Source organism: Helianthus annuus, chromosome 13 (assembly GCF_002127325.2).
Source record: "Helianthus annuus cultivar XRQ/B chromosome 13, HanXRQr2.0-SUNRISE, whole genome shotgun sequence".
Taxonomy (NCBI): domain Eukaryota; kingdom Viridiplantae; phylum Streptophyta; class Magnoliopsida; order Asterales; family Asteraceae; genus Helianthus; species Helianthus annuus.
Window position 1 is genome coordinate 96,978,449 of NC_035445.2, and position 15,680 is coordinate 96,994,128.

The following is a 15,680-nucleotide window of genomic DNA, read 5'->3' on the forward strand; positions in this document are numbered from 1 at the left end:
AAGTTAAGGTAAAAGACTAGGAAAGATAACCTAGTTAGTAGAGGTCTTAACATAACATGACCAAAAACCCTTGTTTTATAACCCAAGTTAAATTGAGGGACCAAATGTGTCAATTCTGGAACTTAATTTATTACTAGTAAAATAACACACCAAACACACACCTAAGTGTGTGTTTGATCGACCAGAACCAGGAAACAAGAGGGGATTTCCCTCAAACCCTAAAATTCACCAAAATTCATCAATTGAAGGTGCAAATCGAGTCCAAATTGAAATCTGAATATAGATTTGTGATCACCTTGACTAAGGGATCGTAAGGTATGTAAAATTTCATGACTTGGTTCTACCTTAGATTTTGGATAAAATCATAGGATTCAAATCTGGTCATGCATGATGTTTGTTTTAATTGAAATAGTGTATAAGGATGAACTCTAGTAGATTCCTTGCTGAAATTTGGTTTAATTATTGCAAAATTCATGATCACCATTAGAGGTGATATGTGGGTTTTGTAGAAAGGTATGAAACATTAGGATTTGGATGTGTCCTAGAGTAATTCAAGCTTTATGAACAAAATTCAGAGATATTTGGTGTAATGATTTAGCAAAATTGCCTATGTTGATGTTTATCATGGTTAAATGATGAATGTTAAGCTTAGTTACAAATTGTAAGGAAACATGCACACAAGATGTTTGATAAAATGCCTAGAAGACACTAATCGACACTAATGTGGTGTTGGTAAAGTAACAAGCTTAGTTATGAGCCGAATGGTTCTAATGATAATTGGCTTGTATGTTTTTAGGCAATACGAGTGAGGCGTCGGGGAGTCAAGCCGGTACGGACGCTCGCTTAAAGGGAAAGCTTTAAGGTACGTAGTTGACGCTACTATAATGATGATGATATAGATTTCTTATTATTGGTTGCTAGTTTAAACAATTTAGAATCGTGTTGGTTTGGTTGTCTAAAATGATGGATTTCATAATGGCAACCCCAAACGAGTAAATAATTGATGGGTACAAACCGGGTAACGGAAGTACCTCATCCGTAGTCCATAAACCCGGGTATGGGGTAATGGGAAGAATAGTAGAATCACGCAAACCGGTAATGGGAGCGTGTGTGTTGAAGCAAGGGATCCGAAATGGGTCGTACTTGTTGCGAAGGAATACTCCGTGCTGCACTTAGATGGCCGAAAAGTGCAGGAATCGGTACAAACGGGTCAAAACAGCAAGTAGGAGGAAAATGCAGAAGCCACCGTAAATTACGGTACCACCGTAATTTACGGTGGAGGCCAATTCATTACGGCAGTTTTCTACTGCCTTACGGTAGAACCTTAAACATCCAGCTCTCACCGTAAATTACGGTGACCACCGTAATTTACGGTGGAGACCGGCTAGAAATGTTAAGTTTTGTTTAGGTTCATATTTTAAACCCGATTTAAACGCACATTTAATTATGTGAAATTTGAGGGATTCTAACCTTGGTATTTTGTTAAATTTCCAGATTCCAAGTAAGTCAATCAAGCGGATGGTGATCAACTCAAGGCTTATGAACCGAACACTTTCAAGAAGATGATCTTCACTTTTGTTTTAGGAGTTCATTTTGTGAAAACTTTTGTAATGAAAGAATTACTTATGTGTCCTTAAAGTTTAGTGGTAGTTTTCAAATACTTATGTACTAAACGTTTTAAATGACTATGGTCTTTCTTATCTAGTTGGTTAAAATATGACTTGTTTTAAGTAGAGTGTTACAATATCAGCATATGGATCTTCTTCCGCAGTAACCACCGGCTCATCCACCTCAGGCTCATCAATCAATAAAGTTTTTGCACCTTTCTTTTGTTTCTTATTCGGCTGTGATGATGACCCCTCACCCTCCTGTGATTTAGAGGTGGCCTTTTTGCCTCTCCTCCTCGTTTCTTTGACAAACCAATCATTTCTTGTGGTTTTAAACTCCTCAAAAGTCTTTAGCTCATCACCGTAAGCTGCTTCCTTCATCTCTTCTTCATTTCTCCAGTTTTGATGATCAACTGGATCAGGATCAACATAGTTCACATCTTTGATATATCCAAAGAATTCAGCTACTACTTTTGGTTCAGGGTTATTTGGGTGATATCTCGCAAGCTGCTTGAGAGAATCGTTGCTCATGTGTGATTGGACTAACAAATCATTCTTCAAATCACGTTCAATCTCTGGATATGCATGATCAATCAGCATCTGCACAAATCTTGGATAAGTCCAAGTTTGACTCGTTGTAGTAATATTTTCGGCCATATAATGAAAGATAATGTGCGAGAAATTATATTTCTTGTTCAACACCAATGAAGTGACCATGTTCATCTGATAATCGTGCATTGTATCGTAACTTCCCTTGGTATGGCTAAGTGACATCAATATACAATGAATAATAAACTTGTAAGGTTTCTGGAATTTTGACTTCAAATAATTTCCAACATTTAGAGCACCCTGGTAACCCATCCTGAGCATACAACCCTTTACCATCCGTTCTGGAAACTTTGTTGGCGACTCTACATTGTCCGGAAAATTCAAAACCTCACGAATGAGTGCCTCAGTAACAACAATTTCCTTCTTTTCATTATGCACCTTCACAATTGAATGAATTGCTTTGTTTTCCTCATCATACTTTGAATGCTTCCAGAAACATTTAATATGTGACTTGTACAATGGACGTTGATCAGTCAAAGCCTTTTGAATAGGGATTCTACCCATGAACTCCAAGATACTGCTAAACTTAGCTAATTCAATATTTTTCTTCACATCCAAGTCACAACAGCTGTTGTGAAGTGGATCAAAAATTACACTTGAACCCTGCAAATCATCAACAACACAACATGAGACAATACTTAGAAAAATTTCACCAACAAACAGTCACAAGAGAAATCACATGAAATGACTAATCATTTCAGGCGAAATCACCCAAGAATGTTTGGGGCGAAATCACATGACACCTCAGAAGCGGAATCGGTACAAATACATAGAAGCGGAATCACAACAAATGCACTCAGGAGCGAAATCAGGTTAAACTTAGAAGCGAAATCTCCTAACCTTCTCATCTTCAAGCGGAATCAAACATAAACTCTCAAAATTGATCATATCATGAAATTGGCTATGTTAAATCGTTAATCTGTTAATTCCGACCAAAGGGTTTGTTTTGATTTCATTTTTACCCACTAAAACAGTCTAGATCTAAGTCTGTATCAACAATTCATCGACAACATGCAATTTGTTCAGATCTGGAACAATTATCACACAAATATATGATCTATACCCTAAACCGACAACACCCATATGATCTTTGTTCAATTTTAACAGTGAATAACCCTAAATCTAAGCTTTAGATCATAACAAATGCCAACAGTTCAAAATAAAACAAAACATGATCAAATCGGTCAGTAAAACAACCTTGCCCATGTTAATAGTTGAGCAGACCAACTAATAACAGCAAATCTATGAAAAATCAGGCAGCAATTCATTTAGAACACAAAGGTTTGTGGGTTTTGCTCAAGATCGCCGGAGAGAGAACAGTTGGGGCGGAATCAAGAGACCTTTTATAGTAGAATCACGCAAACCGGTAATGGGAGCGTGTGTGTTGAAGCAAGGGATCCGAAATGGGTCGTACTTGTTGCGAAGGAATACTCCGTGCTGCACTTAGATGGCCGAAAAGTGCAGGAATCGGTACAAACGGGTCAAAACAGCAAGTAGGAGGAAAATGCAGAAGCCACCGTAAATTACGGTACCACCGTAATTTACGGTGGAGGCTAATTCATTACGGCAGTTTTCTACTGCCTTACGGTAGAACCTTAAACATCCAGCTCTCACCGTAAATTACGGTGACCACCGTAATTTACGGTGGAGACCGGCTAGAAATGTTAAGTTTTGTTTAGGTTCATATTTTAAACCCGATTTAAACGCACATTTAATTATGTGAAATTTGAGGGATTCTAACCTTGGTATTTTGTTAAATTTCCAGATTCCAAGTAAGTCAATCAAGCGGATGGTGATCAACTCAAGGCTTATGAACCGAACACTTTCAAGAAGATGATCTTCACTTTTGTTTTAGGAGTTCATTTTGTGAAAACTTTTGTAATGAAAGAATTACTTATGTGTCTTTAAAGTTTAGTGGTAGTTTTCAAATACTTATGTACTAAACGTTTTAAATGACTATGGTCTTTCTTATCTAGTTGGTTAAAATATGACTTGTTTTAAGTAGAGTGTTACATGTTGGTATTCAGAGCTAAGGTTAAAGAGAATTGTGTTCGGTTCAAGGCTTGATCAACATCCGGTAAGAATTTACTTAAAGTAAATTAAATTTAAAAAGATTAAAAAGGGTAACGATTTATTGTGTATGGGAGGAGTATAGTGATATACTCGAACCCGGGAAGTACACTTAGTATAGATGATAAGGCAAAGTTATATACTTGGCCGGAAAATAAGTACGAAGTCTCATGTAAGAGCATGAGAGCGATTGAACAAGATTATTTAACGGATCATTTTAACATTTCAGTAAGAAGATGTCGGGAGGTGCTAGTAACAATGTTCTATCCCTCACTACCGACGAGTTGAAAGAGAAGATTGCCGAGGAAGTTGGTAGGGCCATCGAAGTCAGTCTACCAAGATTTGTGGAAAGAATGCAAAACACCTTACTTTCGACTATGGAAGAAAGAATTGGTGAACTAAGAGAAGATCTTACCAGTGATAGGGGCAAGGCTAAGGAAAAGAAGGGTTGTTCTTACAACAAGTTTATGGCGTGCAAGCCCCCGGTTTTCAATGGAGAGGTAGATCCAATTGCTTGTCAAAGGTGGATAAGCGATATTGAAGGTGTTTTCGAACGAACGCATTGTGATGAAAGTGACTTCGTGGCGTATGGAACTGGCCAACTTAGAGGCCAAGCCAAGGATTGGTGGGACAACCTCAGAAACGAAAGGGGTGTTGAAACAATAAGGGCGATGACTTGGGAAGCTTTCAAAGTACCATTCCTCAAACATCACAGCCCCAAGGCGGTGATAAATAAGATAAAGGAAGAATTCATGCAATTGAGGCAAAAGGGTGAAACCGTCGATAAGATTACGGGAATGTTCATGGATAAGCTCAAGTTTTGTGATGACTTGGTCAAAACTGAAGAACAGAAAATTTATTATTATCACACCATGCTTAGGGCTGAATATAGGGAGTTCATGACTCCCTCACATTATGAAAGCCTTACCGATATAATCAATGCGGCGCGGGAACGCGAGATTGAACTGAAAAGGCAAGTTGAAAGAGGTGAAAGGAGGGCCTTGGATGAAAACCCGAGTCCCACAAAGAAGCCGAAGGTAGCTGAATCTTCGAAGAAAGGAAGTGCAAAAGGAGGATCTCCGAGTTGCAAAACATGTGGACGCACTCATAAAGGTGAATGCTATTTCAAGAACAAACCTTGCGTGGCATGTGGCAAGATAGGGCATGGGGTTGCAAATTGCCCCGACAAAGTAACGGTGTGCTATAAATGTTACCAACCGGGTCATAAAAAGTCAGAATGTCCGGAATTGGTGGGAAAGAAGGAGAGTGCCGACTCTAGGGATGAGACCCTAAAGGCTAAGGCAAGGTCGTTCCAAATCACTGCTGCGGAAGCAAAAATGGAACCCGACGTGGTTACAGGTATATTTACTATAAATTCGATCCCCGCACGTGTTTTATTTGATACAGGTGCGAATAAGTCTTTTGTTTCACATAGATTTATTCAAAACCCCATGTTTACATTAACAAAATTACCTATGCCAATGGAAGTAGAAGTAGGTAATAACAAATGTTTTCTTGTTTGTGATGTATGTCGGGAATGCAAATTGAATATCGATGATGAGGAATACTCCATTGATTTAATACCCATGTCCATGGGTGAATTTCAAGTGGTCGTCGGAATGGATTGGCTATCCCGCTACCATGCTAAGGTGATATGCTTACGTAAGGAGATACACCTAACGTCTCCGAGCGGAAGGCGTGTCATCATTTATGGGGAGAAGGCTTGTAATCCCGTGATATGCTCAATAGTAGAAGCCCGCAAGTGTATATTACACGGCTGTAAGGCATATCTAACTTATGTGCGGGACGTCGAAAAAGAAATGCCCAAAATTGAAGACGTACCTGTGGTGTGTGATTTTAAAGATGTCTTTCCCGAGGATCTCCCGGGAATACCATCAGAGCGAGAAATAGAGTTCGGGATTGAACTAACCCTGGGTGCTAAACCGGTTGCTAAGGCACCGTATAGGTTGGCACCTTCAGAACTGCAAGAGTTAATGTCTCAGTTGCAAGATTTACTAGAGAAGGGATTCATCCGGCCTAGCGTGTCTCCTTGGGGGGCTCCCGTGCTATTTGTAAAGAAGAAAGACGGGAGCATGCGGATGTGTATTGATTACCGGGAGTTAAACAAACTCACGGTAAAGAATCGATACCCACTCCCGAGAATTGACGATTTATTCGATCAATTACAAGGCGCTAGCTGGTTTTCAAAAATTGATTTGAGATCGGGTTACCACCAATTGAGGGTGAAGGAGAGTGATGTACCAAAAACGGCATTCCGGACACGATACGGACACTTCAAGTTTCTCGTAATGTCGTTCGGATTAACGAATGCGCCCGCGGCCTTCATGGATCTCATGAACCGGGTATGCAAGCCGATGCTCGATAGATCGGTGATTGTTTTCATAGACGACATCCTCGTTTATTCAAGAAACGAGGCGGAGCACGCTGACCATTTACGGGAAGTATTGGAAGTATTAAGGCGGGAAAGATTGTATGCTAAATTCTCAAAATGCGCCTTCTGGTTACGAGAGGTGCAATTCCTAGGGCACGTCATAAGTGCCAAAGGAATATTGGTGGATCCGTCGAAGGTGGAAGCGGTGTCAAAATGGAACCCTCCAAAGAATCCATCCGAGATTAGGAGTTTCTTGGGGTTGGCAGGTTACTATCGGAGATTCATTCAGGATTTCTCCAAGATCGCAACGCCGTTGACCAAATTGACCCGCAAGAATGAGAAGTTCGTCTGGGGAAGCGACCAAGAAAAGGCATTTCAGACATTAAAGGAAAAATTAACCTGTGCACCGGTGTTGACTTTACCGGATGGTACGGAGGATATGGTAGTTTACTCGGATGCATCGCACCTAGGCCTTGGGTGCGTACTAATGCAAAGGGGAAGGGTGATCGCCTACGCCTCTAGGCAACTTAAGCCGCATGAAACAAAGTACCCAACTCATGATCTCGAGTTGGCAGCCGTGGTCTTTGCCTTGAAAATCTGGAGGCATTACTTGTATGGTGTGAAAAGTACTATTTTCACTGACCATAAAAGTTTGAAGTACTTTTTCGATCAAAAAGAGTTAAATATGAGGCAGAGACGCTGGTTAGAAGTGGTGAAGGACTACGACTGCGAGATCCACTACCACCCCGGAAAGGCTAATGTGGTGGCGGATGCCCTTAGCCGAAAGGACGAATGCGTTCCAATACGAATACGATCTATGCAGTTAGTAGTAACTTCAGGCCTGCTCGACCGAATTCGAGAAGCCCAAACCGAAGCGTTAAGGGAAGAAAATTGGAAGAAAGAACGCATAAAAGGGATGGTAAAAGACCTTACGGAAGGAAGTAATGGGATGAAATGCCGAAATGATCGGATTTGGGTCCCAAACACATGTGGTGTTAAGAGTCTTTTGCTTGACGAGGCACATAAGTCTCGCTATTCGATCCATCCCGGGGCAACTAAGATGTATAGGGACTTGAAGCAAAACTATTGGTGGCCGGGGATGAAAAGGGATGTGGCTAAATACGTGGAGAAATGTTTGACTTGCTTACAAGTCAAAGCGGAGCATCAAAAACCTTACGGCAAGTTGCAACCATTAGATATTCCGGTTTGGAAGTGGGAACAAATTACAATGGACCTGCTAACCAAGCTGCCCAGAACTAGCCGTGGTTTCGATGCCATTTGGGTAGTTGTGGATAGACTAACCAAAAGTGCCCATTTCATCCCTATCCGAGAAACTTATACGTCAGAGAAGATGTCAGAAGTGTACACTAATGAGATAATAGCACGCCACGGAGTGCCGATATCCATCGTGTCCGATAGGGATACCCGGTTCACTTCAAATTTTTGGCGCGATTTCCAAAAACAAATGGGAACCAAATTGTTTCTTAGCACCGCGTACCATCCTCAAACGGATGGTCAAAGTGAAAGAACAATACAAACGTTGGGAGATATGTTACGGGCGTGCATAATTGACTTCGGGGGTAGTTGGGATATTCACCTACCGTTGGTTGAATTCTCATATAATAACAGTTACCACGCAAGCATCGGCATGGCTCCGTATGAATTGCTATACGGAAGGAAGTGTCGAACTCCGGTATGTTGGGGTGAGGTTGGTCCGCGTGAATTTGAACATAAAGATGTAATCGGACTCACGAACCAAAAGATCGATGTAGTCCGAGCCCACCTAAGGGCGGCCCAAAATCGACAAAAGGCGTATGCGGACAAACGAAAAAGACCGATTGAGTTCCAAGTTGGTGATAAGGTTATGTTGAAGGTATCACCATGGAAAGGAATAATCCGGTTTAGAAAAAGGGGGAAGTTAAGCCCAAGGTTTATCGGGCCCTTCAAAATCATCGAGCGAGTCGGTAGGGTGGCTTACCGTCTCGAATTGCCCCCAGAATTGAGTGGGATACATAGTACGTTCTATGTATCACATCTCCGGAAATGTCTAGCTGACGAAACCGCGTATATTCGTTATGACGACATCGAGATAGATAATAGTCTCAACTATGCGGTGAAACCTATTGCGATTCTAGACCGTAAGGTGAAAAGCTTAAGGAACAAGATGGTCTATCAAGTAAAAGTCAAATGGGAACACCGAAAAGGATCGGACACCACTTGGGAGTCTGAAGAGGAAATGAAACGACTACACCCTACACTTTTCGGTACGTATAAGAACTTCTGTCATATACATAAACAGGTTTCGGGGACGAAACCCTCTTTAAGGGGGGTGGACTTGTAACACCCCGAAAAATATTAATGCTATACTTTAATAAAAAAAATAATACTAGTAGTAAGTTAAGGTAAAAGACTAGGAAAGATAACCTAGTTAGTAGAGGTCTTAACATAACATGACCAAAAACCCTTGTTTTATAACCCAAGTTAAATTGAGGGACCAAATGTGTCAATTCTGGAACTTAATTTATTACTAGTAAAATAACACACCAAACACACACCTAAGTGTGTGTTTGATCGACCAGAACCAGGAAACAAGAGGGGATTTCCCTCAAACCCTAAAATTCACCAAAATTCATCAATTGAAGGTGCAAATCGAGTCCAAATTGAAATCTGAATATAGATTTGTGATCACCTTGACTAAGGGATCGTAAGGTATGTAAAATTTCATGACTTGGTTCTACCTTAGATTTTGGATAAAATCATAGGATTCAAATCTGGTCATGCATGATGTTTGTTTTAATTGAAATAGTGTATAAGGATGAACTCTAGTAGATTCCTTGCTGAAATTTGGTTTAATTATTGCAAAATTCATGATCACCATTAGAGGTGATATGTGGGTTTTGTAGAAAGGTATGAAACATTAGGATTTGGATGTGTCCTAGAGTAATTCAAGCTTTATGAACAAAATTCAGAGATATTTGGTGTAATGATTTAGCAAAATTGCCTATGTTGATGTTTATCATGGTTAAATGATGAATGTTAAGCTTAGTTACAAATTGTAAGGAAACATGCACACAAGATGTTTGATAAAATGCCTAGAAGACACTAATCGACACTAATGTGGTGTTGGTAAAGTAACAAGCTTAGTTATGAGCCGAATGGTTCTAATGATAATTGGCTTGTATGTTTTTAGGCAATACGAGTGAGGCGTCGGGGAGTCAAGCCGGTACGGACGCTCGCTTAAAGGGAAAGCTTTAAGGTACGTAGTTGACGCTACTATAATGATGATGATATAGATTTCTTATTATTGGTTGCTAGTTTAAACAATTTAGAATCGTGTTGGTTTGGTTGTCTAAAATGATGGATTTCATAATGGCAACCCCAAACGAGTAAATAATTGATGGGTACAAACCGGGTAACGGAAGTACCTCATCCGTAGTCCATAAACCCGGGTATGGGGTAATGGGAAGAATAGTAGAATCACGCAAACCGGTAATGGGAGCGTGTGTGTTGAAGCAAGGGATCCGAAATGGGTCGTACTTGTTGCGAAGGAATACTCCGTGCTGCACTTAGATGGCCGAAAAGTGCAGGAATCGGTACAAACGGGTCAAAACAGCAAGTAGGAGGAAAATGCAGAAGCCACCGTAAATTACGGTACCACCGTAATTTACGGTGGAGGCCAATTCATTACGGCAGTTTTCTACTGCCTTACGGTAGAACCTTAAACATCCAGCTCTCACCGTAAATTACGGTGACCACCGTAATTTACGGTGGAGACCGGCTAGAAATGTTAAGTTTTGTTTAGGTTCATATTTTAAACCCGATTTAAACGCACATTTAATTATGTGAAATTTGAGGGATTCTAACCTTGGTATTTTGTTAAATTTCCAGATTCCAAGTAAGTCAATCAAGCGGATGGTGATCAACTCAAGGCTTATGAACCGAACACTTTCAAGAAGATGATCTTCACTTTTGTTTTAGGAGTTCATTTTGTGAAAACTTTTGTAATGAAAGAATTACTTATGTGTCCTTAAAGTTTAGTGGTAGTTTTCAAATACTTATGTACTAAACGTTTTAAATGACTATGGTCTTTCTTATCTAGTTGGTTAAAATATGACTTGTTTTAAGTTGAGTGTTACAATATCAGCATATGGATCTTCTTCCGCAGTAACCACCGGCTCATCCACCTCAGGCTCATCAATCAATAAAGTTTTTGCACCTTTCTTTTGTTTCTTATTCGGCTGTGATGATGACCCCTCACCCTCCTGTGATTTAGAGGTGGCCTTTTTGCCTCTCCTCCTCGTTTCTTTGACAAACCAATCATTTCTTGTGGTTTTAAACTCCTCAAAAGTCTTTAGCTCATCACCGTAAGCTGCTTCCTTCATCTCTTCTTCATTTCTCCAGTTTTGATGATCAACTGGATCAGGATCAACATAGTTCACATCTTTGATATATCCAAAGAATTCAGCTACTACTTTTGGTTCAGGGTTATTTGGGTGATATCTCGCAAGCTGCTTGAGAGAATCGTTGCTCATGTGTGATTGGACTAACAAATCATTCTTCAAATCACGTTCAATCTCTGGATATGCATGATCAATCAGCATCTGCACAAATCTTGGATAAGTCCAAGTTTGACTCGTTGTAGTAATATTTTCGGCCATATAATGAAAGATAATGTGCGAGAAATTATATTTCTTGTTCAACACCAATGAAGTGACCATGTTCATCTGATAATCGTGCATTGTATCGTAACTTCCCTTGGTATGGCTAAGTGACATCAATATACAATGAATAATAAACTTGTAAGGTTTCTGGAATTTTGACTTCAAATAATTTCCAACATTTAGAGCACCCTGGTAACCCATCCTGAGCATACAACCCTTTACCATCCGTTCTGGAAACTTTGTTGGCGACTCTACATTGTCCGGAAAATTCAAAACCTCACGAATGAGTGCCTCAGTAACAACAATTTCCTTCTTTTCATTATACACCTTCACAATTGAATGAATTGCTTTGTTTTCCTCATCATACTTTGAATGCTTCCAGAAACATTTAATATGTGACTTGTACAATGGACGTTGATCAGTCAAAGCCTTTTGAATAGGGATTCTACCCATGAACTCCAAGATACTGCTAAACTTAGCTAATTCAATATTTTTCTTCACATCCAAGTCACAACAGCTGTTGTGAAGTGGATCAAAAATTACACTTGAACCCTGCAAATCATCAACAACACAACATGAGACAATACTTAGAAAAATTTCACCAACAAACAGTCACAAGCGAAATCACATGAAATGACTAATCATTTCAGGCGAAATCACCCAAGAATGTTTGGGGCGAAATCACATGACACCTCAAAAGCGGAATCGGTACAAATACATAGAAGCGGAATCACAACAAATGCACTCAGGAGCGAAATCAGGTTAAACTTAGAAGCGAAATCTCCTAACCTTCTCATCTTCAAGCGGAATCAAACATAAACTCTCAAAATTGATCATATCATGAAATTGGCTATGTTAAATCGTTAATCTGTTAATTCCGACCAAAGGGTTTGTTTTGATTTCATTTTTACCCACTAAAACAGTCTAGATCTAAGTCTGTATCAACAATTCATCGACAACATGCAATTTGTTCAGATCTGGAACAATTATCACACAAATATATGATCTATACCCTAAACCGACAACACCCATATGATCTTTGTTCAATTTTAACAGTGAATAACCCTAAATCTAAGCTTTAGTTCATAACAAATGCCGACAGTTCAAAATAAAACAAAACATGATCAAATCGGTCAGTAAAACAACCTTGCCCATGTTAATAGTTGAGCAAACCAACTAATAACAGCAAATCTATGAAAAATCAGGCAGCAATTCATTTAGAACACAAAGGTTTGTGGGTTTCGCTCAAGATCGCCGGAGAGAGAACAGTTGGGGCGGAATCAAGAGACCTTTTATAGTCGGTCTGATTCCGCTCGAAATTGCCCAATGTGTCTCTCGAGCGAAATCACTTAGAAGCTATAAGCGGAATCAGCTAAGAAGCAGCTAGGAGCGGAATCACTTTTAAGGTAATTACGAGCGAAATCAGCTTTTAGCTACGAGTGGAATCAGAACATGAAGCATCCATGAGCGAAATCAACTTTAATGCATTTAGGAGCAAAATCAGAACATTATTTTCAAGATTTTTTAACTTTTTAGCAATTTCTGATTGTTCACCGACACACTGAGTTAACCAAGTCCAAGTTAATGACCTTGGTCAACTGTTTGGCCTACCAAGTTCAAGTTAATGACCTTGGTTGACTGAATTATGAAGTACGCAGACTTTTCAAGTCTGAAAATAGTTCAAATTAATGAACTTTCGAACATTTTGAACCTTCAAACACATTTACAATCTGTCACACATGTACCAATCATAGTTAAATATCTCCTGCTTACCCAAACCTCATCAAACAGACATGATCTGCACAAAGCTTTGATCGTCTGATTCCCAACATCGGTTGTCGAAAATAAGATGAAAAAAAAAAATAAAATCTTTTTGGATTTTTAACAGAATAAACTGAAATATGTACACACAATCTTTTTATGAGCGTGTTAGGGGATCATATCAGCATTTGACACGACACAAGCACCGTTAAGCTATTATTTCATACCAAGCCTTAAACAATTCGCGTAGATTGCCGATATACTGATCCTCTTAAATTTTCACAAAACTTTCAATCTGTCCGGGATACGGAATTAATGTTTTAAGACTTAAACATTTACATGTGTCCCACTTCAGTATATACTCCCGTATCCAGATCCCAATATTCAGTCGTACAGGTGAGTATACCTAGATGATATTTGTAATGGGGTGAATTGCAAGGGCCGTGAGAGCTCAGGTCGATACATCCGTATACGCAGAGAGATAACGGATTCGACTTTTGGTGGGTCCCCGTTGGGGATCTTCTTTTCAACAGCACATGATTATCATTTTGCAATGTTTAATCATTTTTTATGCTGAGGGGAGGCTTTACAAGCAATGCGTAAAGTATTATCCGGGGACTAGGTCAGTATTTCCATACAGCAGAAGTCCCGGGATAATACCCCAGTTATCACTAAGCATAAAGACCTAGTATCTCAGAATAAGGGACCTTTCAAACGAGATTTCGGGGGTTACCCATATATCCTGGAGGTGTTCCCCACGTAAACGCAAGTAAATTTTAGGTTTATATCCCAAACTGATCTACTGATTTTGCAAAAACCTATCGGCACATCTTTAGCGAGACTGCTTAAGTGCATTTTAAACTTTACATATCTCTAGCGTACTGTGTCTGTCTAGCTGATGTACTATATGACAACTCGTAATTTGAACCTACTTTCTGTAACGTTACGTGCTTACGTGAACTATGTTAATTGAATGTTATGTTTATTTATATGTAAATGTGTGTTTATACAAGTGACACGACCACACAAGACTCACGAACGCACAACACCTACTTGAACGCACAAGGCCATTTAGGCCGCATTGCTTGTAACCGGAAGCAATGGGCGGCCCAAGTTGGGTTCGGCCCATCCTTCTAGTCGATTAACACATGATGTGTTGTAACCATTCTACACTTTTACCATAACATTCTCACACACAAGAATCCTAGTTCTCTCATTCTCCCTCAAACCCGACGGCAAGCACAACCGTTCCTTCGAGGACATTTGTTCGGATCATCCTCTCAACCGGTTAGTGTTGGTGTTATTTACTTTGTTAGATGATGTTTTGATTGTATATGATTGAGTAAATTCATTAGGGTTCATGCTAGTGGAATCGATGATAATAAGTTACATGATTGTTAATGATGTTTAATGACAATATTCTTGTTAATCGGCTACATGATTATGAAATCGGAATTGTATGATGATGTTAACCGGTTATCATATCTCCTCCACGGAATTGTCTGCATAACGATTTAGGATGGAATGATTGTAATCGGTTGTATGTTGAAGTAATCGGACCGAACCATATGTGTTGATAAGCTATTGTTTATGATGATGATCATGCTAGGGTTCATAAGAATTCGCTTAGAAAATGCTTGTTTGATCGTTTAAGAGTTGGATAGAATCTTTGATTGTGTTGATTGGCTGTTATAAATTTGGAAACCGATTAACTGTTAATTGATATCACATATTTGGGAATTTGAATGATTGTAACTGATATGCATAATATTCGGATTATTAACCGATCGCACAAGGCTTCCCTCAATCGTACAAGACCAGGTCATACAAGACCTGATTTGGTCACACAAGCCAGACGCACAAGGTGTTAGTTATGCATGATCGCACAACATCTTGTGGATCGCACAAGCTGGTGCTGATCGCACAAGATGTTGGGCCACACACACACCTGCTTAATATTGTTAAACCGTTGGGCCTTAAAGCCCAAGTCACAAGCTCACACAACCCAGTCCAACCGTACAAGAGGTCCGGATCGCACAATATGAACTCCAGTCGCACAAGATGTATGAACCGTACAAGTTGGCTTATTTGTTTAGTATTTGGGCCGTATACAATTGGACTGCCATGCTGGGCCGGGTACTGGTTGGGCTACGTTAGTTGAACCGCACAACCCATTGTGGAACGCACAAGTAGGCGGATCGCACAACGGGCTGGGCCAATATTATTTGGGCTTCTTGATGCATTACCTGATTGTTAAGTGTGCCATGATCTATACGTGCTAGTAACGTGTTAACTTGTGTGGAACATACGTGCTTTACTTGAACCAAACCTGACTCGTATGGTAACCCTGTTAGGACGTGGAGACCACCTTTAATTCAAGAACCTTTTGTGTACCTTACCGAGCAAACCCAGGTGAGTTCATTGCATTTCTCTAGCATGCGTCCCGGTGGTTTGGGACAAATGGTAAACATTTGGAAGGGAAACTTTGGGTAAACAATTAAAGTGGGTCTTGGTTATTGTACATGGGGTCGATCATTACCAATGCTCGGTTAGGAGCATTAGGGTTGTTAAGGGGCACAC

At 39.9% G+C, this 15,680-nt stretch overlaps 1 long non-coding RNA gene across 3 annotated transcripts; it reads left to right on the top strand.

The window, feature by feature from the left end:
• The first annotated feature begins 177 nt into the window (after positions 1-177).
• LOC110866375 lies at positions 178-10,714 on the top strand. Of its 3 annotated transcripts, XR_004875876.1 has the most exons (4): positions 178-315; positions 797-862; positions 9,869-9,934; positions 10,567-10,714. It is a non-coding gene; the product is annotated as an uncharacterized LOC110866375 (long non-coding RNA). The 3 variants fall into 3 exon arrangements; XR_002551380.2 differs by lacking the exons at positions 9,869-9,934; positions 10,567-10,714 and adding an exon at positions 1,495-1,642; XR_002551379.2 differs by lacking the exons at positions 178-315; positions 797-862 and adding an exon at positions 9,250-9,387.
• The last annotated feature ends 4,966 nt before the right edge of the window (positions 10,715-15,680 follow it).